The 22,959-nt window shown below is 38.0% G+C and overlaps 1 long non-coding RNA gene across 1 annotated transcript in view; it reads left to right on the plus strand.

Annotated features, from left to right (window-relative positions):
- LOC115271697 overlaps positions 1-22,959 on the plus strand; it is a 32,018-nt gene that overhangs the window by 2,694 nt on the left and 6,365 nt on the right. The window lies entirely within an intron of this gene.

Below are 22,959 nucleotides of genomic sequence, written 5' to 3' on the forward strand. Positions count from 1 at the left end.
ATCAACCTTCTCAACTAACTTGTATCCTCCTACAGGGTGGGGAACTCATCATCACTGTTTTCTCTTCAGCCTGCTCCCCAGAAAGTATTCATTAGATCTTTAATGCTTTCATCAATTCATCCCTTCATTTGATATTTATTGATCACTTGCTATTTGGAAGGTAAGATGTGGGGCCCTGTAGTGGAGGTCACATCGGCAGATTTGTTCTCAGGGCACTTATGTCCGCGGGGCTTCAATCCATGGTGAAAACAGTTCCCTCACATGCTGGGGAATATGCCACCGTTAATGATGTAATGGTGAACAAAGTCATCTTACACTAGATTGTAAAAGAGAAACTGCCAGAGATCAACTCTAATTTTCTGGGCATCCAGAATAAAAAGAAATGGTAAGGATGAGGATGATGATCCCTAAGGAGTAAGAAAACATTTCTTACTGAAATTCCACATTGAAAAAAACAAAGATCAAAATTGTTCTTCAGAGATATCCTGGACTGGCAGTGATCTGGTGAATGTCTGTGGTTTAACAAATACCATTGTGCTCAGAGCACTCCGCCATCTTAAACTGGTCTCTGTAGACCTGTTGGGGGACTTCCTGCTTGTCCCACTGTGGGTGGGTTTGCACCTATTGATCGAGAATCAGATCTTGTGGGGACTCATTGGCTTGCGCCCCTAGAGTGTTAGGGAGGGCAGGAGGCAAAGAAGGAAGCCCTTCCTCCCTCTCTCCCATTCTCCTTTGGAATCACTGCAGCCAGGGATACTACCCTCCACCCTCAAGAGGCTCGTGAAGTGTGTATCTCTGTTCCTGTTTTTCAGATGAGGAATTTGTGACTCAAGGAATAGAAGGTCTGGGCCACCATTCCTCCAAAGAAAGCTATATCCACCAGGTACAGTGAACACCAGAAATTCCCCAGTGGCAGCTAATGTAGCTGGCCGGAGCTAGGGGTGTCCGAGGCAGGCTTTGCCAGGAAGGAACAGAGAAGAGGTGGTCCCTGGGCACTTCTGTCTGTCTCTCTCCACTCCACTCCCTGCCAGAAGCAGCTGGACACCACAGTGGCTTTTCTTTTTCCCTTTTTCTCTTTTCAGAGAATTTCTGGCCTCTTTGAAAAATCAGGAAGTTCTGGAAATCAGGCACCAAGACTGAATCTCATGACATTTCCTACCTAAATAGGCACTGAAAGTTCAAAATTTCCAGATAAGTGTTCTACTTCTTGATCTTTATCTAACCCAAAAGTTTAAGCATTTGAAGGTTCATTGGATTCCAAACCAGAGAGTCACACTAGCTCCTTTTTATGGGAGTTTTTGTTTTGTTTTGTTTTGTTTTTTACCATCTATCTTGCTATGAGTTAGAAGGGAGGGGTGATGAGCACGCTATTGTGATCCTCAGTTTTCCAGGAATACATATTATCCAGAAGGAGCTACTGGGGGAGGGGGAGGAAATTTAAAATCCAATCAGTAGAAGGTTGACTTATCAACAGAACATGGTGTCCTAGATATCTGAACACCCACAGATACAGATCTCTCCCACACTCAGGCCTACATAGAAACAAGGGCTTCATCCAGTCACGCACTCCGTGTAGAAAGAGCTTACACATGCTTACAAAGCACAGTGATTGATTCACAAAGGTGTGTCCATTTCCGGAAAAGAAAAAGCAAGGCCAGAGCCAGTTAGGGATGATTGAAAGTACCATCATCAATTTGTATAATGGCTAGTACTTTTCAGAACACTTTCACTCCCATTATCTTCCTGATTTTCCTGATCCCTGATATGCTCATTACGAAGCTGGGAACTTTGAGGCTCAGCCATGTTGAGTGACCACAGGAGGACCTGCAGGAAGGGATGGAGAGCAGTTGCTGGAATGTAGGCTTATGGTTCCCTAAGAGGAGGTTGTGATCTGTAGGTACTAATACTGAAAAAGAAGTGCTAGCAAGAGCAGTGGTAGAAACAGCCAAGTGTGAGATCATGGCCAGCAAGGCAAGTGAGCCAGGTCTGAATGAAAAAAAGCCTTGAGTTTTGGAGCTACAAACCTCTTCCATTCCTCCTCTGGCTTCTTACTATTCATGGGATCTTATGTACATTACTTAGCTGCTCTTGATCTCAGCTTTGGTGTGCGTGAAAGGGAGGGTTTTGTGAAGATTAATGAAATAATGTAATAGGCTGTGTGTTAGATTCCACCTTTAGTCCTTTCCCTCTTGGATTTACCAGAACTAACTAATCACACTTCTGGAAACTACTACTACTTGTAAGCTAGCTGCTTCTTCTTTTTCATCCTAGAGATTCCCCAAGATGTCCACACTTTGTGTTATCTCATGTGCGCACTGATGGGACATACGGAACTGAAAAGATATAATCCCTTCCTCTGTAGGGCTCAGTGTTTACAGTATATTTTTTTCTTTAAAAGAAATCAATGTATCATCTATATGAAGATGTAAAAACTGTGGCCCATGGGCATAATTTGGCCAACTGCCTCTTTGTATTCCATCTGTAAGCTGAGGATGGTTCTTACATTCACAAACAGTTGTCTATGACTCCTTTCATGCTACAACCATAGAGTTGAGTAGCTGCCACAGAGATCCTATAGCTCAAACAGCTTACACTCTAGTCCTTGTCCCACTGGAGAAGAAGTGCCCAGATCTGTGATTCATATTCCCTCCTATAGTGCACTATGAGAGCCCTCGGTGCCCAGGATAGAGTCACCATATGGCATGAATTCTTCCTTCTGCATGCTCCAGTTTCATTGCTAGTTTCTTAAGCCCAAAGCTCAGGTTATTGATCTGAGACATTCTGCTTTTCTCATATAGATGTTAAAGATGCATATTTCCCTGTAAGCACCATTTGAACTGTATCCCATAAATTCTGATATCCATGTTTTCATTTTATTGTCATTAAAAATATTTTAAAATTTCCTTTGTGATTTTTTTTTACACACTGGTTGTTTAAAGTTGTGCTACTTAATTTCCAAATAGTTGGTGTTTTCCCAGATTTCTTTCTGCTATGGACCTTATTTAATTCTATTGTTCTCAGAGAACATATTTTATATAATTTCAGTCTTTTAAGTTTATTGAGGTTGTTTTGTGACCCAGAATATGGTTTCTCCTGGAGAATATTTCGTGAGTACTTGAAAATAGTGTTCTCTATAGTCCACAAGAGTGCAAATGCCAGTTAGGAGTGTCCTGCAAGTGTTAGTTAGGCCAAGTTGGTGAAGAATGCTGCTCAAGCCTTGTAAATTTTTTGCTACTTTTCTGACTAATTATTCTATGAATTATTAAAAGAGAGTCATGGTAGTTTCCAACTGTTATTGGCAAACTGGATATTTCTCCTTTCATTTCTGTCTGGTTTTGATATATGTGTTTTTAGGTCTGTTATTAAGTGCACAAACATTTATAATTATCATATCTTCCTGATGCATTAACCCTTGGTGTCATTATGAAATGTCTCTCCTTGTCTCTAATGCTGTTGGTTTTTTCTTGCAGTCTATTTTATCTGCTATTAGTATAGCCATCTCATTGTTTCCACGGTTGTTGTTTGCATGTTATATCTTTTCTCATCCTTTTGATTTACTATTTGTGTCTTTGAATCTAATATGCATTTTCTGTAGACAACATATATTTGAGTCTTGTTTTTCATCCAGTCTGACCATTCATACCTTTTGAATGGGGAGTCTCATCCATTTACATTTAATGTAATCATTTGTAGAGATGGATTTCTGACTGCCAATTTTGAAGATATGTTCTTTACCTGTCTGGTGTCTGTTCCTCTGTTCCTCCTCTGCTTCCTTCTTTTGTGAATGTTCTTTTTTTTTTTTTTTTAAATCACTTTATTGATGCTGCGTAGGTGGGGAGGAGGCTGGCAAAAGTATGTAAAGCCAAGTGGGCTCTACTTGAGGACTGGGCAGGTGTTGAGGCCTGGCCACTACTGGACAAGGAAGACAAAGTTGCCACTGAATGCACAATGAATGAGCAGCTGCCAGTACTCCAGGGGCAGGTGCCACTCCATAAACACATGCAGGGAGACTTGGTTGTTGACTAGACCCTGCCATTGCATCAGAAGTTCCAGGTCCTCGGGCCTTACAGTCTTGTAGCCAGCATGAGCAGCAAGATCTCCAGGTCATCACATAGATGCTGGAAATACTTGTCTGGGCATTTCTCCACCATCTCAAGTGCCTTCTTCTCCATAGGCATCTTAGCACAGAAGTCAAAGAATTTCACATAGTGACTCAGTCCAGTCTTGTGGAGATTTTTATGAGGACTGAGATCAGGGATTCAGGCCCTGGGAGGAAGCCTGGTCAATAGAGGTTCCAGAGGATGTGAAGATAAGAGTTCTGTGCTAGGAGGTGGGCTGGCTCAAGAAACTGAAGTTGTCTGGCCTGAAGAAACTCAGTGGTGGTAGAGGCCAACTCAGGACTTCCTGTCCTACCAGACATGTCCTCATCTCCTGAAAATCCTTCTGGATGCTTGGCCTCAAGAGCCTCTGGGGATCCTTTGCTTCTGTCATTTCTGTATGTCCCTCGGGGTTTTCTGTCCTGGCAGATCCTTGCGTTCCTGTTGTATACTTCATTCTGCTCCCATCCAAACTTTCCTCCATTAGATAAATATTCTTAAAGCACTATTTTAATTTCTCTGTTTTCTATTGCACTTTAAAACTTTACTTTCTTAGCAATTTTACTAGGGATTACAATATACACCTTATCACTGTTTACTTGAGATAGAAACGCTGCTTCAACACATCTCCTTCTAATCACTCCTCCTTTGAGTTACTACTGTCATACAGATTATGTCTATTTTGGCTCTTAATTTAAGAAGACAGTATCATGCATTTTTGCTTTATACTGTCTTATGTCTGTTAGAGAAGTTAAAACAATGAATGAGGAAAGTATGTTCATAGAGTGCCTTGTATTTATCCACATACTTTCAATTTCTAGTGCTTTTTATTTCATCCTGTGTATTTGAATTACTTTCTGGCACTACTCCCTTTTGGTTGGAAGGATTTTTAGGCATTTATTATAAGGCAGATACGTTACCAACACTATCTTTCAGTCTTGTTTAGCAAGAAATGTTTTATATTTTTCTTTTATTTTTGAGGGATAGTTTTACTTGATATATAACTCTTGGTTTGATGGTTTTTCTTTTAGTGCTTTGAATATTTCTTTTCCTTGCGTTCTGGTCTCCATTGTTTCTGATGAGAAGACAGCTTTATTGATGTTGTCTTTCTCTTGTACAGAATAAGTCCTTTTTCTCACAGTGTTTTCAAAATTCTCTTCATGTTTGTCTTTTAAAATTTAATGTGTCTAAATGTACATCTCTTGTAGTTGCCCAACTTGGAATTTATTGAACTTGGATCTGTAGATCAATATTTTTAATCAAATTTGGGATGTTTTTCACCACTATTTCTTCAAATAATTTTAATGCTCTTTTTCCTTCCTCTTATTTTCTAGGACTCTCATTCAAATTTATTTGCATTTGTATCATAGGTCTCTGAAAGTATGCTCATCATTTAATCTTTCATCTTTGCTATATTGAATAATTTTTATTATTCTCTTTTGAAGGTTACTCAATCTTTTATCTTCCACCTCAAATTTGTTTAACCCTTTAGGGAAAGTTTTCATCTCAGTTAATACTATTTTCAACCCCAGAATTTCCATTATGTTCTTTTACAAAATACTTTATGTCTCTTTATTGATATTCTTTTTTTGTTAAGTCCTTTTGTTGGGTTGCATGTATATTTCTACCAATATATTAAAGACAGTGTTTAGGGGTTGTTGAATTTTGTATCCCATTCAATTCACATATTCTAAAAATTGGTTAAATCAGAAAAGAACAAGTCTCACACTATTGATGTGGAGTGGAAACCAGGAGAGATTTTACTAGCTTTTTGAGGAGAGGGGCAAAGAGATGAAAAAATGAAGAGAAACTGGTAAATCTAGAGGACAGAAACAAAAGGCTGGTTAAGTGTTATAGGTCTTCTAAAGGAATGAAGCAAAGCAATAGATCAGAATTAATACATATAGTCAAAACTGATGAAAAATTATCTGAACTAATATAGGAGTGCACTGATATCCAGGAAACATTAATGAACAGAAATCTACCAGAGCTGCCTTGGTAAGATGTTTGAATTACAAAGATGATGGTAACAATAAAAACTCTTGTAAGTATCAAGAAAAAAGGGGGAGAAATGAAGAGATAGATTACCCACAAATGTTTAATACATATTTCTATTTCTTAGTTTTCCTCTGTAACAGTGTCATGAAGGAAAGAAAAGATGTACCATCTACAGAATTTTTAGTGCAAAAATAAGACTTTAGAATGTGATGAGCCGCTAAATTTTTTCTTTATATATGGAGGCTGTAAAAAGATGTTTCCAGACATTCAAAGACAATGTGCCACTTACATAACCTTCTTTTAATAATGACCTAAAATTTGTGTGAGCCAACCCAAAAGTGAATCAAAGTTAATCAATTAAGAATAGGGAATTTGCTGGAAAAACTGGACAACCACATGTGGAAGAATCAAACAACCACTTTCTTACATCACACACAAAAATAAATTAAAATGGATGAGAGACCTAAATGTAAGACAAGAAACCATCAAAATCCTACAGGAAAAAACAGGCAGCAACCTCTGGCTTAGGCTGGAGCAACTTCTTACTAGACATGTCTCCAGAGGCAAGGGAAACAAAAACCAAAAATAAACTATTGGGACTTCATCAAGATAAAACTTTCTGCACAATAAAGGAAACAATCAACAAAACTAAGGCAACTGATGAAATGGGAGAAGATATTTGCAAATGACATGCCAGATAAAGTGTTAGTATCCAAAATCTATAAAGAACTTATCAAACCCAACACCCAAAAAACACAATCTAGTGAAGAAATGGGCAGAAGACATGAATAGACATTTTTCCAAAGAAGATATCCAGATGGCCAACAGACATGAAAAGATGCTCAATGTCACGCATCATTAGGGAAAAAGAAATCAAATTCACAGTGAGCTACCACCTCAACCAGTTAGAATGGCTAAAATTAACAATTCAGGAAACAGCAGATGTTGGTGAGGATGTGGAGAAAAGAAAATTTTTGCACAATTGGTGAGGATGCAAACTGGTGCAGCTGCTCTGGAAAACAGTATGGAGGTTCCTCAAAAAATTAAAAATAGAACTACTCTAAAAACAATAATTTTACTACTAGGTGTTTATCAAAAGACATGAAAATATTGATTCAAAAAGGCACATGCACCCCAATGTTTATAGCAGTACTATCAACAATAGCCAAATTATGGAAAGAATCCAAATATCCATTGACTGATGAATAGATAAAGAAAATATGGTATGTGTGTATACACACACACACACACACACAAACACACAATGGAATACTACTCGATGATCAAAAAGAATGAAATCCCGCCTTTTGCAACAATGTAGATGGAACTGGAGGATATTATGCTAAGTGAAACAAGTCAGTCAGAGAAAGACAAATATCATATGATTTCACTCATACATTGAATTTGAGAAACTCAACAGACAGACAGAGGGGAAGGGAAGGGAAAATAAGGTAAAACAGAGAGGGAGGCAAACCATAGGAGACTCTTAAATACAGAGAACAAACTGAAAATAAAATTTATTTTAACAAGAGTCAGTTTAATGAGAGTCATCAAAGGGGCAAACATTATTGTAAGGATAGCACAATTTTTACCTTGTACATCACTTCTGACCTGTTTCTATGGCTTCCAATAAAACATGATTGTAAAGGATTTTGAGGCTACATCTGGACTCAAAAGGAAAGGGTTCTGTGATTGATTAATGGCATTCCCTGTGATTGATCTGTAACAACTGGGTGTGAAGTCTCATATGCCACATTAAAAATGCATCGCATTTCTATGAAAATAGTTAAAACTATTTCTCGGAAATAGTTAAAGTCAACATAATTCATAATCTAGACTAATCCTAATATCAAACATTTGTAAAGAGTTAAAATATAAAGTCTAAGGCAACAGAATGAACATGCCACACACACACACACACACACACACACACACACACATCACATCACAGATAGAAACTATAATATATCATACATTTATAAGGTGGGGATTTCATTTGCTAATGGTTAAAACCAGGCCCATAAATCATTTTAGTGAAAAGGTCTGTTGAAACATTTTCTGAATAGTGTCCACAGAATACATGTTCCATGAGATATTAATCTTAATTGGTATGTTAAAAATAAAAAGTTTTCCAGAACACATAACTGGAAATTACACATTAAATCAACATCACGGGTATTGACAGTACATATTGGAATATTAATGTCTCTAAGAAATTCTGCATTGAAAACAAGCCCATTAGAAGTAACTATAACACTTAACTGAACTTACCAAATATAAAATGGATAACAGACTTGGATACTAGTAGTAACTAGTTAAAGTAATTAATAATAAAATTCCATTCTAAGAGTAAATATGAATAAAGTATCCATTGATAATCCTGAGAAAATGTGCAGAATGTACAAGAGAAACTTTACTGAAAGGTATAACAGAGAAATTTAATCATAAAAGTTATGCTCTATTTCTGAATGGAAAAACTAAAAATCGTAAAGATAACAGTTCTTGACAAATTTCAGCCTAAAAACTTAAAAAATTATTGTAGTAAGCAATATTACTAAGATTTATGTGAAAACATTAAGAGGTGAAGCTAATTACAAAATTTATCAAAAAGTAGATTTGTGTAAAAGTCATACTGTTAATATCAGGTATTACAATATACAGCAACGAGATAAATTTCCTCAGATAATAGTCAGGTGGCTCATTGTACACAAACTTGTCCACCTATTAAAACCAGAAGTGCTGGATTTTTAAAAATTTGAACTCGTTAGAGACCTATCAAAGCAACAAGCCTTAAAGCAAAGTGATTCTTGAAAACAAAGGAATTGCAGGTAGGTGAACTGTTTATTTGGTGCTTCACTTCCCTTCAACATGCTTATTGGAGTTTTGTATCTGGTGGGAAGCTAAGAAGGGAAAGAAAACTTCCTCTCCTCTCATGGAGAACACACCCAAATTACACCATGAAGGTAGCTTAACCCAGGCTTTCAGCTGGGACACTCAGAGGCAAAGCCAGAAATCAACACACTGTCACAAAAATTGAAACAACTCAAGCCTTGGTGGGATTAAGTTGATTTGCTTCCACATTAAATGCTTATCAATAACAAAAATAAATCTCATCTGGAAGAACATACAAACACCAGGGGCCGAAACTGCGTCTGCTCTTTTTTGTACATCATGTCTAGCGTGTCATATCAGCTCACTAGGAACCTCAGGTAATTGGAGTCAAGACCAAATGACCAAAAATAGTAGTAATAACATATAGAGGAATCAAAATCACAGAGGAATTAGAATTATCAAACACTGGTTTCAATTTAATTGTACAACCAAATACATTCAAGGAAATAAAGGGCAAGAAGGAAAACAACAGAGAGAATAGAAAGTAAGGAATGAAATGAAAAAAAATTAAATGTAAAATATAATAAGTGAAACTATAGAGATGCATTTAATAGCAAATAGACGGAGGTAAAGTGACAATGAGATGCAAGAAAACAGCCAGATTGAAACTTAGAGTGAGAAATGGGTAGAGGATATAGACAAGAACACAGGACACATTTGGGATGTGATGGAAAGGTCACACATTTCTGTAATTAGATTCCCAGAAAGGAGAGATAATGGAGCAAAAAAAGCATTATTTAAAGAGATAGTGGCCAAGAGTTTTAAATTTTGACAAAAGGCATCAGCCCACAGGCCCAAGAAGCCGAGAGAAGCCAAAATAGTATAAATACAAAGAAAACCAAATCCAAACACATCTCAGTCAGGCTGCTGAGACCCAAAGATCCAGAGAAAATCCTTGGAGCAGTTAGTGGCCAAACAAAACAACCTAATTTCAAAGCCACCAGGAATCTCAGAGTGGAGAATGCAGTCTTAGATCAAGGCGCACAAAGGAGCCTCCAGGGCTGGGTCACTTGCGGCTGGGTGGGGGAAGCGGGGAGAAGGATAATAAAGACAGTCCTCATGGGGTGGAGAACCCCTTCTCCCATCTGGAGATACTAGGCATCCAGGCAAACAGACAAGGGGAATCCCACTACAACAATCTGCCTGGTCCTGGAAGCAATCTCCGTCCCTGGGGTCTGGAGAGTCCCTTCCCTTCACCTGGAGGTAACAGGTAGGTTGGCTGGGGAAACTCCTTTTGCCTTTGGGCAGCATTGGCAGGGATCAGAGGAAATACTGAACAGATGAAAATAATACTGCCAAGGCCCCAACAACTGAATAGTCACTGGGACCATAGTTTACAAAAGTAAATTAAGATTGATGTGCCATACCTAAATAAAGTGACTTCCTGCTTTAAAATTTTTAAATAAGACCCAGAATCTCCTAACCTAAGAATCAAAATGTCCAGGATATAACTGAAAATCACCTCTTATACCAAGGAACCAGGAAATTCACAACTTGGAAGAAAAAAGAGAATCAATGGATGCCAGCATTGAGATGAATCCAATGTTGAAATTATGTGGCAAAGATTTTCAATCAGCCATCATAATAATGCTTCAACAACTGTATTGTGAATTCTCTTTAAACAAGTTAAAAATAGTAAATCTCAGCAGAGAAATAAAAGCTATAAAGAAAAGCCAAGTAGAAATCATAGAACTGAATGTTTCAGTAAGAGAAATGAAAAACTCAGAGAATGGGCTCAATGGTAAATGGAAATGACAGAAGATAGAATCAGTGAACTTGGAAAGAAAGCAATATAACTGATACAGTATGAACAACAGAGGAAAAAAAATGAACAGAGCTTCAGAGACTTGGGACAATAACAGAAGATTCATTATTTGTATGATTGGGGTCCAGTAACGAGAGGGAAAGGAAACCTCTGAATATGTATTAAATACATATTTAAGGAAATGTTGCTGGAAACCTGAAATTTAAATAATTGGCAGTTGAAATCTCCCAAATTTTGAGAAAGATATAAACCTACAGATACAAGAACCCATATGAATCTCGTATAGAATAAACTCAAAGAAATCCATGCTGAGGCAGGTCATAATTAAACTCCTGAAAAATAAAAACAAAGAATAAATCTTGCACACAGCCTGGGATGGGGCACACTCTCTGCTGGGCTCTCAGATTGAATGATAGTGGTTTTTTTCCTCTGGAATCTTGGAAGTCGGTTGGAGACCATTTTGTCAAATGGTTAAATGTGAATTTTATGTTTAGGAAAATGATCTTTCAGGAATGAAGAGGAATTAAGACATTGTCAAGCAAATGCCATGAGAGAACCTACCCTTAAAACATGGCTTAAGAAAGTTCTTCAGACAGAAAGGAAATGGTAAAAGAAGAAATCTTGCCGGAATGAAGCAGGGACAAGAGAAAGAGCAGAAATATCAGTAAATACAAGAGACCATTCTTCTCATGACTTTTATAAATGATATTTGATGACTGAAACAGAAAATATAACATCAGACACTCAACTGGGTAAGGTAAGGGACCTAAGAGGAAGTGGGGTTTCCACACTTTACTCAATGTGGTAAAACGTTGATACCAATGGACTGTGATAAGTCACGTGGGTGTATTGTAATGCCCAGAGGCACCACTGAGAACGCCATACAAAGAAATATACTCAACACCAATACAAATAAATCAGAGTTATGGTTCTATAAAAGGAGAACAGGGGCGCCTGGGCATCTCAGTCAGTTGAGCATCCAACTCTTGACTTTGGCTCAGGCCATGATCCCAGAGTCTGGGATGGGGCCCCGCATGGTGCTCTGCACTGAGTGTGGAACCTGCTTGGGATTCTCTCTCTCTCAAAATAAATATATAAACATGAAAACAAAAAACAAAAGAACAGATTAGTGTTGTCAGGGGTTAGGAATGGGGGTGAGGTGAGGAGTAGTACAGGATGGGGTTATTTTAAAAGCACATTTGAGGAGGGGTGCCTGGGTGGCTCAGTTGTTGAACGTCTCACTTTGACTCAGGTCATAATCTCACAGTTCATAGGCTCAAGCCCCATTGTGAGCTCAGAGCCTCAAGCCTGCTTTGAATTCTGTGTCTCCCTCTCTCTATCTACCCCTCCCCTATTTGTGTGCTCTCTCTCTCTCAAAAAGTAAGTGAATAAATATTTAAAAATATATTTAAAGAATAAAAATAAAAGTACACACAAGGAAACCTCTAGTGATGGAGCTCTTCTGGACCTTGACTGTTGTGGAGGATACACAGACCCATGCGTGGGATAAGATTGCTAGAAATAAACACACACACACACACACACACACACACACACACAATACAGAGAAGTAATATGAAGGAATCTAAATAAGATCAATGGAGTGTTTCTATTTCAATACCTTGGTTGTGGTACTGTTTTATAGTTTTGCTAGGTATTACCATAAGGGGAAATGGAAACCAAGGTACATAGGATCTCTCTGTATTAAATTTGCACCCACATGTGAATCTACAATTACCTCAGAATTGAAAAGTGTAGTTATTTATCCCCTCAAAGTGATAACAATAGGAAGGACCCTCTCACTGCCTTGGAAGTGGTAAGATACTTAACAAATAAACCCAGGAAGCTGGTTGTAATACCTAGGGTCATGGCAAAACAAACAATGAAAGACTAAAACTATCAAGTAAATAGAAGAAGATAAATGAGTTTTTAATGGTTTAGTTAAGCCAAAATAAGGAAAGAAAAGAGAAAAATGAAGCACAGAATAGGTGCACCTGATAGAAAAATAAGTTGTAAGGCGGTAGATTTAAACTTAAGTATAAAAGTAGCTACAGTAATGAAGAAAGCTGACATCTCCAGATAAAGACTATGGTTGTCAAACTGCATTTTAAAATGATAAAAAAAGAGAAAACTTGAAATTTACATCTCAGATATAAATAGACAGAAACTTGAAAGTTATGTCTTTTGAGAAAGCTGGTCAAATTGGTAAATCCCTGGGCCAGAAAAATAAACTAACGAAAAAGAGCACACATTACTAAGGATCAAAAAAGGTACATTATGACAGAAACTATGGACATTAAAAAACTCACATAAGAATTTTATTATGTGTTATGCCACTAAATTTGAAAATTCAGATAAAATGATGAAATTCCTAGAAAAGTACAGCTTTCTAAAACTGAAACAATAAAAAAGAACATTTGAATAATCCTGTATCTAATGAAGAAATTGAATGTTATGAAATCCTTTCAGCACAAAAAACAAAACAAAAGAACCTACAACATGCTCATCCTAGTGGCTTCATTAGTAAATTCTCCCAAACACCTTCAGACAAAAGACAAGTAAGAACCTTTCAACTTTTTTACAATGCTACTTTAACGCTGATACAAAACTTGAAAAGAATGTCACAATAAGGAAGATTAGCCACCAAATATTCCTCAGATTTTAACACAGATACAAAACTCCTGATGAAATATTAACAAAATCCAGTAATATAATAAAGAACAATACACAACAAAAAAAACTTTGGTTTATTTCAGGAACTCAGGTTTTGCTTATCATTTGAACATTAGCTAATGGAACTCACTGCATTTGCAGATTAAGGAATAACATCTTATGATTATTGCAATAGATGAAGAATCATGTGATAAAATTGAATACCTGTTTATGATAAAAACTCTTGGGGATCCGGGAATAGAAGGAGCTTTCTTTTTTCTTTTTTTTTTTTAATTTTTAATGTTTTATTTATTTTTGAGACTGAGAGAGACAGAGCATGAGTGAGGAGGGGCAGAGAGAGAGGGAGACATGGAATCCGAAGCAGGTTCCAGGCTCTGAGCTGTCAGCACAGAGCCTGACGCGGGGCTCGAACGCACGAACATGAGATCATGACCTGAGCCGAAGTTGGAGACAAAACTGACTGAGCCACCCAGGCTCTAGAAGGATCCTTTCTTAATCTTACAAAGGTATACACAAATACAAAACAGAACAAAATTAGGCAAATAAAAATCTATGGCAGCTTTCACTATTGCTGAGTAAGCTCCTACTGGCCCAAACCTCCCAAAGACCAACCAAAAACTCTGGGGAAAACACAAAAATACAAGCTGTAGAATAGGGTTTGTAGCTTGAATGATAGTAACATATCAATGTTTATTTCCCATTTTGATGGTCTTATCGGGAAGATTTATAGGGTAATTTCTTTGTTTATAGAAAATGTTCTCTGACACAGTTGACAGTTAATGGAGCACTACGTCAGCAACCTAGTATCAAATGATCGTGGGGAGGTTGTTCTTAGTCATTTCCTTGAAGATTTCTCTATTTTGAAATTTTTTTCCAAAAAACACCTTATTTTTAAAAAGAAAGAACATGGCCAATTTAGAACACTGCAGATATGTTGATATGTTTGGAATACCAGATACATTTGCAAAAGTAGTGGGGGTAAAGCAAGAGCCGTATCACAGAGGACCAAATGATCTATCTGGTGTTTTAGGATTTTAGGGGAAAGAGTATGATCATTCCTACAGCTTAGCAGAGGATTTAATGAAGAGGGCCAAGGTCCATTAAAGACCAGCGTGACTATTCATATGGCAAGTGACAGGCTGTCAGATCAGAGCTCAGGGAACCATGTTCAAGGCCATGTTTCCAGTGGACAGTAAAATTAGAAGTCAGCAAGAAAAGTTGGAGGGGAATGATCAGTTGAAGGCTCGACAGTAATGAGGATCACGTGAAGATAAAGCAGTGGAAGATTTGATAGTCAGATATAATGACAAAAATCTTGAACCATCCATACTTTAACATGCTTGAAATGTGTTCATCCCCTGCACCATTCAGAGAAGCAAAATTCCATTTGCACAAACAGATAGAGCTGTTCTACTGCCTCAGGCAAGCATGTCACCAGTCAGGCAGAAATGAAGCAGAGAGTGTGTGGTTGGGACATTCGGAACAGGGGACAGTTGGGGACAAGGTATGTTTGGTGTCTAGCTGTGCTCGTGATATTTGTGGGAGGTCTTGGGAGCACGCCAGCAAAAGCCAGAGAAGCAGCTGTCTAATGACATTCCATGGAGGTAGGTGCCCAAAGGCAGAGATGTGCAGCCAATTCCAGGGAGCAGAGGTGAGGTTGGATGACAAGAGTCAAGCCCCTGGAGGGCCCCCAGGGGACCAGGAAGGGAGAGTGAATGCTGGCCAATTGCAGAGCCGCTAGCAGTGGGACAATGTGCCACCTGCCCCAACGGGACACACTTTGAGCCTGTTTTGTGGATGCCTCTCTCATTCTCTGGAGCTTTGAGAGCTTATCAGGGCAGGAAGGGAGACAAACTGGTCAGGAACATACTGAGGGCTTCTCCGTTCCAAAACTGGCTGGACATTTGAAAGACATTATGTGCTTAATCCCTGCTTCAAGCCTACTGGGAGGATGTTATCTAGATTTAGTTTAGAGATAATAAAACCGAGGCTTAAGAGAAGTACAGTAACTTGCTTACTCGGGGAATCCAGTGCTGCCTGACTCCAAAGCCCCAGAATTTGCACCACTAACACTTGGCTCAGATTTCCTGAAAAGCAGAAGAGTAGGTAGAGGGATGCCAGAAAAAAAACATGACCCAACATCTTCCTCCTACGACATAGTGAGGATTGTAAAGTTTAATATGTAATAGAGAAACCTTGCAGTTTTGCCACGAATCAGTGGTGTCTTCCAGAATGTTAGAAATTCAAGATTGGCTGGATTTAGTTGCCAGTGTATCCCTTTTCTCTTTAATGAGTTGAGATGTTGTAAGGCAGAAAAGTGGGGCAAATTTGCCAGAAGGACATGGATATTAAAGCTCAGAAGAACCTATGTAAAAAAAAAAAAAAAAAAGATACCACCAATACCAAAAAAAAAAAAAACCCCAACAACAACAAAACCAGAAAACAAAAAAACAAAAACAAAAAAACAAACAAAAATAACCCCTAAAACAAACAAACAAAACCTCCAAACAAAAAGACTGAAAAAGTCCCTGGCATATGTTTTTAAGTATACACATAACAATATTTTATAAAGTTGTATGTGACTTGCGGAACGTAATAAAACATTTCACAAATGCTGGCTACTTTTATAATCAGTAGCTTAGTAATTTTAACAATCACTTTACAGACCATGTTTTTTTTGGAGTTTTGTAAACTAGGTGGCTCTTACCATGATGGCAAAAAGTGGTGGCTGTTTTTTGCATTTCCGTGCTTCTGTGATTTGGGTTATTCTGATGTCAGATACTGAAGTTTGATCATGAACTTCAAGTCCACTGAATGAAGCCACATAAAATACAGTAAGTAATTGTGGCTGGTTTTGCTTTGACCTGGGAGGGGGACTCAAGATCCTAGAAACAAGATCCTTGTCTTCTTCGCTCTACGGCTGGCTTTTACTCTTGACTCTTGCATCACAGGCCACCTCCTTTATGTGTTAGGACACAGCTGGCCTCCTGCTTTTCAGGCATGGAAAGTACCCCTACATCCCCGCTCCACAATGCTGCTGACTCTTGATAGTGTCAGGCCTCAACCTTAATGCCAATTTAATGGCAAAACTAGCATTATTATCATTTCAATTAGAATTCCCTTTATGATTAGCAAGACTCAACATTTTCATATGTATTTCCCTCAAAGTGCCCATTGAAAGAATTTTCCCACTTTTCTGTTGGACTGTTGGTCATTTTTGTCATTTATATGTTGGGAGTTATTTACATGTTTTCAGAAAAATATTTGCTCATATTTGTGTGTTGCAAAGACCTTACCCCAATATACATTACCTTTTTGTATCTTCGTTGTACTTTAATTTTAAAGTCAACTAGACAACCATTTGCTCTGACGGAATATGCTTTCAGCTTCTTTAAACAGGTCTTTCCCTCTGTGGGTCATAATATTCCACATTATCCTCAAGTTTTATAGTTCAGCTTTTAATACTTATGTCATAAATTTACCTTGAACAAAATTTTCGTGGGCCACATGAGAAGGGGATGCTAGTTAATTTTCTTCTTCATATAAAAGTCATTTTCTGTGCCATTTTCCAACATTCTCCAATGTCCATCAGAATCAGGTCTCTATCTTTGTCAAAGTCTGTCTTTGAGACCTGTCTTTCATTGCATAAGTCCTTTTGTTTATCTCTGCACCAAATAAACCTGTTTTAGTCATGTTGTTCACAGTGTGTCTTGATATATGAAAAGGCATCTCTCTCTACCTTGTGTTCTTTACCCATGCTCTTCTGGACTATTTACGATACACAAATTGTGGAGACAGCCCGGTGCAGAAAACAGCCCTATTGGAAGTTTATTTGCATTTGCATGGGGCACACAGATCACTCTAACTAAAAACAACTAACATCTTTATTATACTGTTTTCCTATTCGGGTATCTCATTTTCTAGTTTCTTTTTTCTTTTTTCCTTTTTATGTTTTTTAATTTTTAAATTTTTAAAATGTTTTTATGTATTTTTGGGAGAGAGAGAGAGAGAGAGAGAGAGAGAGAGAGAGAGAGAGAGAGAGACAGCATGAGCAGGGGAGAGTCAGAGGGAGAGTGAGACACAGAATCTGAAGACAGGCTCCAGGCTCTGAGCTAGCTGTTAGCACAGAGCCTGACGCGGGGCTTGAACCCACGACCGTGAGATCTGACCTGAGCTGAAGTTGGATGCTTAACTGACTGAGCCACTCAGGCACCCCTCTGTTTCTTTTTTTAAGAAAGTTTATTTATTTATTTTGAGAGAGACAGAGACAGTGCAAGTAGGGGTGGGGCAAAGAGAGAGAGAGAGAGAGAGAGAGAGAGAGAGAGAGAGAATCTCAAGCAGGCTCCACACTGTGAGCCCAGGGCCTGACATGGGGATTGAACTCATGAATCCATGAGATCAGGACCTGAGCTGAAACCAAGAGTCAGACGCTTAACCAACTGAGGCACTCAGGTGCCCTCAGGTGTCTCATTTTCTTTGTGTGGACTTTCTACATTTACACTTGTTCTATTGCATGTATTCCTGAGTATACTACAATTTTTGTTTTCTATTGTATATAGGAAGACATTTACATATTAGTTGACATTACACTGTGGCGCATTTGACATTACATTTCCAAATAGAGGTATGGGTATACTGGCATATACAAATGCTATGAACTATCCTTTGTTTGTTTTGTATCCAATGTTCCTTTACAATTCTGTTTTTAATTCTTATAGTTCATCAGCAGATTCCATTGGGTTTACTATATAGTCCACCATATTACCTACAAATAATGATAGCTTTGTTCTGCCTGTTAAAATTCTCTATTTTTTGTTTCCTTTTCTTGTCTTTCCCAGCTGGCTACAGCTTCAAGTATAATTTGAAAGGCAATGTGATATTAGGGATGCTTGTCTTCTTACTCATTCTAAAAGCACATGATTAAATACAATGTTTTCCCTAGGTATTTAATAGCCACTTTTTATTAGCTTAAGGCTTCTTCATTTTCTATTATTCCAAGCCATATTTTCCTGAATATTGAATTTTATTGTCCTTATTTTTTCCCACTTACCTATTAGTGTTTTTTCTCCCACCAATGAGTCTTCTGATGCCAAAATTTATATTCCCAGGATTAAATTCTACTTAGCTATAACATTAACATTTTATGCACTCCTAGATTTGGTTTTCTCTCTGACTCTCTGTCTTTGTCTCTCTCTATTTTTAGAATTATTGAATCTGTAGAGATGAGTGAGATTGGCCTGTACTTTTCTTTTCCATTTTCTGTGTTCTCTGGTTTTGATATTTAGGGGAAGTTAGCTTCATCGCCTTAGTTGAGTAATATGCTTCTTTCCATATCCTAAAAGAGATGGTGTGAGACTAGAATTATTTGTTCTTTCAATGTCAGCTGAAATGACTGGTACAATGATTAAGCAGAATGTGTTGTTTTTTAAATGTTTATTTACTTTTGAGAGAGAGAGAGTGCGAACAGGGGAGGGGCAGAGAGAGAGGGAGACACAGAATCCGATGCAGGCTCCAGACTCCAAGCTGTCAGCACAGAACCCAGCGCGGGGCTCAAACCCATGAACCATGAGATCATGGCCTGAGCTGAAGTTGGATGCTAAACCGACTGAGCCAACCAGTCATCCCTGATGTGTTCTTTTAAAATACTGATTCCATTTATTTAATGGTTATGGAATTACTTCACTTTTTAAGCCCCTCCTGAGTAATTTTGTAAAGTTATATTTTTCTAGAAGTGGGCCCACTGTCTTTTAGTTTATGTATTATATTGGAACCAACTTGTACTTACCACCTTCTTCTTTTCACTATTTGTAGCATCTATGATTGGGTTCCTTTTCTTTTTCAAAAGTTGCTTCTAGGGGTACCTGGCTGGGTCAGTTGGTTGGGAGTCCAACTTTGGCTCAGGTCATGATCTTGTGGTTTGTGGGTTCAAGCCCCATGTCGAGGTCTGTGCTGTTTGCTCAAAGCCTAGAGCCTGCATCGGATTCTGTGTCTCCCTCTCTCTCTGCTCCTCCTCTGCTCATGCTTTGTCTCTCTCTCTCTGTCTCTCTGTCTCTCTCCCTCTCTCTCTCTCTCTCTCTCAAAAGTAAAGATTAAAAAAAATTTTAAGTTACTTCTGTGCATTCTCTTTTGTAAATGTGAGAAATGCCACTAAAGATTTCTTAAATATGTGAGACTTCAAAGAATAGACCTACTGCCGTGTTGTTCTCCTCCATCTTATGTTAGTTTTCTGTTGCATGACTTCTGTTTTTATCATAGTTTTTTTGCTGTCTACTCTCTTTGGGCTGATTCTGTTGTTATTTCCCCATCTGAAATAAGATGGTTATTTCATTTTTTTCCTTAGCTTTCAAGTCTATAAATTTCCTATTACATATCATTTTAGGTGCCTGCTATGTGGTTTCTTTTCCAATTTTTTTTATTATGATAAAAGACACATAGCATAAAATTCACAGTCTTAACTATCTTTAAGTGCACAGTTCAGTGGGATTAAGTACATTTACATTTTTGCACGGCCATCACCGCTATCCATGCCCAGAACTTTTTTCATCTTGTAAAACTAAAGTTCTGTCCCCATGAAATGGTTACATGCCATTCTTCCCACCCTGCCAGTCCCTGGGAACCACCATGCTTCTATGATCTTGACTACCCTATACAGCTTCCCGAAGTGGAATCATACAGTATTTGTGTTTTTGTCCTTGGCTCATTTCCCTCAGTGTCATGGCCCCAATGTTCATCTGTTTTGGAGCAGGTGTTAGAATGTCCTTCTTCTTAAGACTGAATAACCTTCCGTTGTATGTATAGACAACATTTTGCTCATCCATTCATCTTCTGATGGACCTTTGGGTTGCTTCTGCATTTTAGCCCTGGTGAATAGTGCTATAATGAATATGGGTTTACAAATATCTCTTTGAGACCCTGTTTTAATTCTTTTCAGTGTAGACCCAGAAGTAGAGTTGCTGGATCATGTAGTAAATGTATATTTACTTTTCTGAAGAACTGTCATACTGTTTTCCACAGAGGCTGTACCATTTTAATTTCCTCTAACAGCGTACAAGGGCTCTGAGTTCTCCAAACTTCACCCAAACCTGTTCTTTTTCCTTTTTCTTTTTTTTCAATAGTACCCAGCCTAATGGGTATGAAATGCCTATGTGTTTTGATAGGTCACATTTTTAATTCTGTTCAGTTAAACATTTTAATAATATCCCCCAAATATTGACTCTTTAATAGAGAAGTTATTTTGAATTGTGATTTAAATGTCATAAGTTACATGCATCTCACTTATCCTTTTGTTAAAAACTGCATTGATGTCAGCATTTATTAAGAAGTGCTCTCTTCCCTTAGTATTTAGGTACTTTTTGCAAAGTTTCCTTTGTGGAGCAAAAGAATATGTATTCTCTAGTTTTTGGACACACTTGATCTTAGCCAAAAGGCCGAGAAGTGATCTAGTTCTTGGACACAATGGCTCACGTGTTAAGGTCACATTGCTATTTATGTGACTGAAATCTCCTAAATTTTCATGAGTATTTTGGCCTGACCTATCAATAAAATTGAGTTGCATTACAAACATGCAACCATTAAAAAGATCGTGTTGATATTTTTCTCCTTGCATTTATGTCAGGTTTGAACTTTGTAGGGTTGAATCTATGATATTATAGTTTAAATTTTTTTATGTTTTTTATTTTTTATTTATTTTGAGAGGCAGCAGAAGCAAGGGAGGGTTAGAGAGAGATGGAGATACAAAATCTAGGCTCCAGGCTCTAAGCTAGCAGTCAGTACAGAGCCCGAGGCGGGGCTCGAACCCACGAACCGTGAGATCATGACCTGAGCCGAAGTTGGATGCTTAACAGACTGAGCCCCCCAGGTGCCCTTGAATCTATGATGTTAGATGTATACATATTTAGCTGTTCTATCTTCCTGGTGAATTGAGCCTTATTGGCCCAGTTTGTTCTTATCAATCCTCCCCCCCCGCATTTAATCTTTATTTTGTCAGTTATTAATATAACTAGACCAATTTTCTTTTATGTTTTATTCTTTTAACAGAGTTACAACCATTTCAGTGTTGTCCCATCATTTTTCTTGTGCTCTCCTGTTTCTGTTGTCTTTCTATTTTAGACAGGCATCTTGTAAACATCATATAGCTGGAATTCTTTTTCATGATATGTTCTGGTTATCTTTCATATTTTAGTGGAATGCTTAGTTGTATTGACTGTTTGAGGCACAGTCAAGGTTCTTTTCTTAAAATGGAAGGACCCTTCCCAAAGCTGATCGTCATGGTGGTGACTTCTCTCACTCACTAATGTTCTTATTCAAGATTCGCTTGGCTACTGAAAAGCACCACACCCAAGGTCATATTCCCAGGGTAACCCACAGCCAATGCCAATGGTCACTAGAAGGCCATGAAGGTCCAATCTCTCCAAGCCCTTATTGTGCCATCTCTGGAGGGCCATTCCACTCCCAGAGACCCCTGTGGTTTTGGCCAAGGCTTTTGTTGTGACAGTTTCACAGCTAAATATCTTTTCCCCAGTTTTTTTCATTCCCCCAGGAGCTGATTCTGAGAGCACTTGCTAGTGAATTTCCTGCATGCAAATCTCTGTCTCAGATCTACTTCCTGGGGAACCTGACCTGTGACAGGAGTACATTTACTTTTATTTTTATTTAAATGTAGTTGGATGTATTTCTATTGCTATTTTGTGCTTTTAATATCCCCCTCCTCTTCTCCTTCCCTTTTTTGTCTTCTCTCAGATCTATTGGATTTTCAAATTTCTTGTTCTTCTTCTTTCCCCTCTGATTCTTTGAGAACCTACATACTTTGTCTATTTTTCAGTGATCATCTTAGAAAATTTAAAAGGAATAATAAAGAAAGTTCACTAATCTATCTGCCTTCCTCCTACGCAATGCCAGGATCTAAGATGAGTATGCTTTTGAGTTTTGGTTCTGTAGTTTAGATTAACTTTGCTTTTATCAAGTCCCTAAAATTAAATATTGTTGTTATATTATTGTTTTGTCAAATAGTTAATTGTTATTAGATCCTCCTGTCAAATAAACCAATACGTTTGTCCATAATTTCTTCCTGCAGGTCAAATTATCCATCTGAGTTCACATCCCTTCTTTATAAAGACCATTCTTTAGAATTGTCTTTGGTGGCTGTCGATAGATCAGTGTTTGTTTCTCAGAGAAAAATCTCTATGTTTCTCTTGTTATATAAAGGGAATTTCCCCAAACATACAATTTCACATTGACTTCTTATTGCCGGCACCTCAGTGATACCGTTCTCCCATCTTCCACTTTTTTTTCTCAATTGTTGCCACGTAGCCACGTCAGCTGTCAGTGGAATTGCCATTTATTTTTAGGTGTTTGTCTTTTCTCTCTAGTTTTCAGATCCTTGTCTTTGGTGTTCTGAAACAGCATTTTGTGTCTTTATTTTATTTTGCTTGACACTGCCTGGGCTACCCAAATCCAGAGAGGTGCCTTACAATCAGTTCTAGAAGATTCTTAGCTGTTTCCATTTAAGATATTCTCTGCATCTAGACTCTGAAC

The sequence above is a fragment of the Suricata suricatta genome, chromosome 2, assembly GCF_006229205.1.
Source record: "Suricata suricatta isolate VVHF042 chromosome 2, meerkat_22Aug2017_6uvM2_HiC, whole genome shotgun sequence".
Taxonomy (NCBI): Eukaryota; Metazoa; Chordata; class Mammalia; order Carnivora; family Herpestidae; genus Suricata; species Suricata suricatta.